We start from the raw sequence: 6,280 nt of genomic DNA, 5'->3' as shown, positions 1-6,280 counted from the left end.
ACAGCTAATAGGTGACTGAGAAGGATTTGAACCCAGGTCTTCTTGACTCTGGTTCCACATCCTATTCAGTATAAAAACGACTTTAATTCTGTTCCTTGTGAATTCACCTAGAAAAGATTCTTGACTAACATCTATGCAATACTGTGGGGAGGTTCACTGGAGGCCCCAAGCATCTGGTTAAGAACTTCCATCCATCATCTAGGAGCTTGGTCACAAGACACCATGAACCTGGAGATGTGAACATCCCTGAGGAAGGATGGAGTTCACCCACTCACCTGAATGATAAAGCAGGCCTCCACATTGCTTTGGTATTACACCAGGATCAGAGGAGTGGAGTCTTAAAACTGTCTTCGCAGCCCCACATTGGGGCAGCAGGATTCTGAGCATGGGACGAACGCACTGGATCACAGCTAGCTTGACCTATCACAAAAGAAAGACTGGCTAGGACTTTCTCCTTTCCAGACCCAAGCCTTTAGATGTGATGTAGGAAGAGAAGGAGAAAGAGAAATAAAAGGAGACAGAGAAGGTGGAAGACAAGAAAGAGAAGGGAAAGTAGAAAGAAAAGGGAAAGAGAAGATGAAGTAGAAGAAAGAGAAGGAAGGGAGAGGAAAAGGACTTACTCCTCATCTGTAAGGAGAAGAGAGGGGGAGGAGGAGGAAAAGACAGGAGAAAAGAACAGGAGAAGAGACTGAAAAGAAGAGGAGAGGAGGGGAGGAATAGAAGAAAGTTAACTTGTCCACGTATATTGTCATCAAGCTCTAAGTGAGAAAGAATATTACAAATGGCCAGGAAGAAACATATGATATATTTTAAAATACCAGTCCAAATACATACAAGATTTCTCATCCAGCATGAGCATAAGTGGTAACAATGGGAATTGGGATACATTGTAATTCAAGAAAATTCAAGAAAAAATAGATCTATGTCCCCAAACTTATTCATTTAGCAAAATAGAGCCTGAATTTATAGGAGAAAAAAATTAACTAAAGAAAGGGAATTCAAATAATCCAAAAGAGTAAGTCTTATGCATCCAGGAAGTTTGATCTGTAATTTGACTCTAAAATATAGTCAAAAAGTCATGTGATTTTAAGGAATGATTTTTTTTTAGGTTTGTTTTATTTTTTTGCAAGGCAAAATAGGGTTAAGTGGCTTGCCCAAGGCAGTGTGAGATGTGAGATGCTGATTTGTTGGTGACATTGTAGACAAAAGTGGTGTTTTCTCTCCTTCTGCCCATGAGAGCAATAGAAGTGAAAAACCAAGGCTATATTTGGTTTTCAGTAGAGGAAAAAAAGGATTAAGATTTGAGAGTTCATTGTCCATGACATCTCTGGCTTCCACCCTGTTAACTCTACATGATATTTGTTTCTTACTGTCCCCACCATATTAGCCTCTCCTAACCCTAGTCTCCAGATAAAGGTTGGGCTAGCTAGACTGTCACCAAGAGATCTCTCCAACACAGAGATTCTGTAACTGAAATATTGTCACAAAGGTAGGAATGACCAGGTTATCTAGAAAAGGCAGGGGATTTCACATAATCCAATAGTATTGTAGTCTGGTCTATAGTCAGTCTACTTGGTGGAAATTCAATCAAGAAAACCATCTGACTAGCATTATTGTTGATATTGCTAAAGATTATACAGTGAAGGGATCACAGAATCCTAAGTTTAAAAGGGCCTCCAGAGGTCAAGTAGTTTAATCCTTCTCATTTTACAGATAAAGGCCAGAGAGGTGAAGGAATTAATTGCAGTTTATACAACTGGTAAGCATCAGAAATGGGATTTGACCCCTAGAATCAGTATGCTTCCCATGATACTAAGCTTTTCTGATGAAATTGTACTTATCACCAAATATTTCCATGATGGTGGGAGGAATAAAGACCAGACCTATGAGAATCAGACAAAAGAATTTCTGAATAAGCAAAGACCATCCCATCTTCTATTCATGAAAAAGAGGAGAGATTTGAGTGATTGAATGACTGAGTCTAATCTTTCAGTTTCAGCTAAGGAGGACCTTCCCAAAGGATCTTGAGCTAGGCTTGCCCAGATTTGTCAGTGACTTAGATAAAGGCATGAGTGGCACGCTCATTAAATAGACAGATGACACAAAGCTGGAGGGACAGTTAATATATTGGAATGAGAAGCAAGAAAAATACTGTGAAATTAACTAAGAATACATGTAAAATCCTGTATTTAGGAGAGGCATGGTTTGTCAGCTCTTCATCTAAAAAGATGGGGAGTTTTTAGTGAATAACCAGTTTGAATTAATAGTGTGGCATAGCCATTCAAGAAACAAAAGCTACCTTGGGCTGCCTTATCAAAGGTAAAACATTCAGGGGAAGAGAGAGGGTAGGCCCTCTATCCTCTGCCCTGCTCTGATCACATCTGGAAAATCATGTTCATTTCTAGGACCCACGAATCTTCTGAAGAAGCAATCTTGGCAGACAAGGACAAGGAGCCATCCATGCCAACACTAACACAAACTGCCAACCAATTTTTAATAGAAAACCCAAGAAATTCCAGGAACAGTAAGTACCATCTTCATAAAACAATGGCTCTACTTCCCAGTCTGTAGTGGAAGCCATTGTCCCAGGCAAGCAATGCTTGGAGAGAGATGGCCTGCCAATTGCCCTGCAGGAGCCGTAGCTCCCATTCTCACCAGCACATGGACAAGGAAGTGGTTATCAATTAAGTCCTTGGATTTGTCAAATGGTTCAACTTCAGAAACAGATCTAGCAATGGGAATGACATCAAACACCACCACTCTGGGTGGGGACCCTTCCCTCTGTCCTGTAGTTAAGCATTCCCATAGATCTCCTTGCTTCTGTATTTGGGGACTGATCCTGCTCCTATCACCTCCTCAGCTTTCTCCCAATTCTTTGTGCTCAGTAATCTCTTACCCCAGATGTTTTAGCTGTGGGCTTGAGTTCCCTCAAATGTAAAATGAGGAGGTTGGGTAGATGGCACCTGAGAACATTTCCATCCTCCAGTTTCTGATCCCATGAATATGACATAAGGTGAGGTATGATGATAAATCAAAGATTCCTAAAAATTAAAAGAGAAAATTTAAACATTTACTAAGAGCCTGGTAAATTCAGATCACAGCCAGGGAGGGAAGGGCAAAAAGGAAGCAATGCCATACCACTGAGGGGGTGGGGGGGCAGAGTAGCAGGTACACCAGTGAGTAAATACAGAATAGATTTAAGGATGAAGCACAGGAATGAAGGGGAGATTAAGGAAAACCCTGATAGGAGGTGGTTCTCTAGCTCTGTTCCCAGAGGTAGAGATGAGAAGGGGAGGATGGGGCGTTTCCAGTCACAGTTTGGCAGGAATAATGGTGTTAAACCTAGAAATGATGGTAAAATATCTTCCATGCCAACAGAAGAACCAGGATAGGTAACCTGGAAGAGCTGGTCCTGAAGCTAAGCCTTGAAGACAGATAACCAAATAAGTGCAGGGAATGGTGGACCTTCCTGCTGAGCTGTGGATGGGACAAGCTACCCCCCCCCAAAAGCTCTCTCTCCTTCCTAAGCTTTGACAACCCCCTCACTTCAGATGAAATCTGAATCCTGTTTTGTCTAACTTTGCCCACACCCAGAACCCCAGACTTACATCTGATCTAGTGGAGGACCCAGTCAACGTTTCAGCCTTCACAGCTGGTTTCAGGTAGATGTGACTGTTGGGATGTGTTCTGAAACCTAACTGCCTTTGGCATCAGAATTCTGAAAAACTCCACCCACATCCTGAGTTGAAGGAAAATAACTTCTCTGAGAGGAACCAAGGCCTAGAGAAGCGGGGTCTGCTCTGTAGATAAGATAAATTAGATGCAATCTAGTTGAGATCATCAAATAGTGATTAGGCATCTGACAAAAGCAATCAGTCTCTGATTAGAAAGAAGTTTGTTTTTGCTGGTGTGGGGGGACCCTACCAATGTGGGCAAGTGGGTTAGGAAAGGTCAGATGGAGGCCATATACCTGAGTCTGAAGGCAGGTACAGGTCCTAAGAAAAGTGAGGAGAAAATACACACAGATCCCATCTGTGCAAAGACATGGTGATGGAAAATGGAATGGTATTTGAAGCAACTTTCAAACTTTAGTTCAACTCTACTTTTTTGTTTTGAATTTTACAATTTTGAATTATGAATTTTTTACAATTTTGAATTTTACAATTCAAAAAATTTTACAGCTTCCCCCCAATCTCTCATCCCTCCCCTCCAACTCCCTCAGAAAGTAGTCTTCAACTCTACTTTCAACAGAGTGACACCAATCTGTTCTAGATTGGTTCTATCATGTACAAATGAATGTTCTAGGCTCCAGTCTAGAAGTAAGTCTAAAACATACAAGGAAGAAAAATCCTTGGAGATTTAACTCCTTTGAGTCCATGTTAGGGGACTGGCAGTAATATAGTCTGTGAGAAAGAGAGGTCCATTCCCCATAGTCCAGTGAGACCTGAAGCATGGAGCATGTTGGATTTGAAAACCAAGAATCCTTAGATCAACAGGATGGTATATAGCATTACCCATGGAACTTGGGTTCAAGTCCCTGCCTCTGACACTTGCTATTGTTTTACCTTAGGGAGGCTGTCCTCTTTTGTAAAATTCCACTCAAGAGTTTATTTGGCATCTGTACTTATCCCCAAATGCTGCTTTCCCCTTCTGATGGCCTTCAGTCTGCATTGCAATTATGTACTGACTTGGGTAGAATGGAAGCCCTTTGTGGGCAGAAGGACTATTGTTTGTCCTTTGTCTCCCCAGGGACTGGCCCCAAGTTAGGGCTTGTTAGTTGTGGTTTGGTGGAAAGAACATAGGGAAAAGTTGTCTATGGAGTGATGCATAGGTTGCTTGCTGGAAGGGAGAATCAAGAGAGAGTCACCAGGCAGGAGGACAAAGATCACCCTTGGGGAAGTCAAGGGGATGGATTCTAGAAGAGGAGGAAGCTCTGTGGCTTCTCTGGGGCTTGGTCTCACCTTGCTCTGCTCATACACACAAGGGGAGATAGTCAGCAGAGATGGCATCACTTAGACTTTTTTCCCCCAATGGGGGTTGGAGCCAGTTCAAACTGAAGAACTGAGGGATTGTTAAATTTCCAATGTCATCAAAGGCCACACATGAGGACCAGTTTATTATTGATGCAGGACAAGAAAGTGATGGAGAAATGTTCATAATGCTGATCAAACTTGGGAATATAGCCTGCTCATTTTTTTTTTCAAAGCAAATAGTTAAACATTTATCAGCCCCCCACTGACACTTGTGGAAGACTTTTTTTTTAATCCACATTTAAATGAATCTAAAAAGTCATTAACTGTTATTAATTCACAATGTAACCTAAGGCAAGTCAGTTCTCCTACCAGAGTCTCAATTTCTTTCTTGTAAAATGAGCAGCTTGGACTCCTGGCATCAAAATAATGAAATGAAGGGGGGGGGGGTAGATAATCATCAAAGAAAGTGCTGAGTTGATCTTAGGGAAAATGTCTTCAAACTCAGTTGATGTCTGGACTATAATATACAAACATATAACATTTTACAGAAGGACTGGTGAGTATGTGTCTCAATGTGTATATTTGGGTTGGTATTTGAGGTTTATACTTACAAAGAATATGCACACACTATCCCTTGAGAGATGGCCATCACACTAGCATCAGAAGATGCACGGGTCAGTGGACCATTCCCTTTCCCCTTTGCAAATCTATGAACCTCAGTCTCCTCTTCTGTAAGATGGAAATAAAAACACTCAAACAACCTACTAACCAGGTCGATTGGGAGAAAAGTTATTTGTTGATGTTAAGGTGTTAGAGAAATGTGACTCACTCCTGATAATGGTCTACCTGTGCTGAGTATTTTAAAAACTAGCTTGTTATTGGAGAAAGTATTCCATCCACTAACCTATAACTATTCATCACTACTGTCCCAGACTACAAATTTTCCAGTGAAAATTTCCAACTCCTCACTCCTCCCCCAACTCACTCCCATTATAGGCTTCCCTCTTTCTGTCAAGGTCCCGCCATCTTTTCCTGGTCCTCTCTCTCCCACTCATCCCACCCCCATTTCTAATCAGTTGCCAAGCCTTTTCACAGACCTTGAAGTAGAGAAAACTTTTAAGGTCATTAAATCCAATTTGCAAGACAATGGTGTTAAGTGACTTGCCCAAGGTCACACAACTAGGTAATTATTGAATGTCTTTTATTTTTAGGGAAACTGAGGCCCAATAAAGTTAAATTGTTTGCTAGAGGTCACCCAAGTCCTAAATGAAATTTTGGGGGTTTTTTTTACAAGGCAATGGGGTTAA

At 41.4% G+C, this 6,280-nt stretch overlaps 1 long non-coding RNA gene across 1 annotated transcript; it reads right to left on the bottom strand.

Moving 5' to 3' along the window:
- Positions 1-366: 366 nt before the first annotated feature.
- Positions 367-3,690, bottom strand: LOC141510101 (uncharacterized). The gene is made up of 3 exons (XR_012474772.1): positions 3,609-3,690; positions 2,897-3,041; positions 367-420 (listed from the first exon to the last, which is right to left on the bottom strand). It is a non-coding gene; the product is annotated as an uncharacterized LOC141510101 (long non-coding RNA).
- Between the last annotated feature and the right edge of the window lie 2,590 nt (positions 3,691-6,280).

This window comes from Macrotis lagotis, chromosome 1, assembly GCF_037893015.1.
Source record: "Macrotis lagotis isolate mMagLag1 chromosome 1, bilby.v1.9.chrom.fasta, whole genome shotgun sequence".
NCBI lineage: Eukaryota > Metazoa > Chordata > Mammalia > Peramelemorphia > Peramelidae > Macrotis > Macrotis lagotis.
This window is presented reverse-complemented; position numbering and strand designations above follow the sequence as displayed.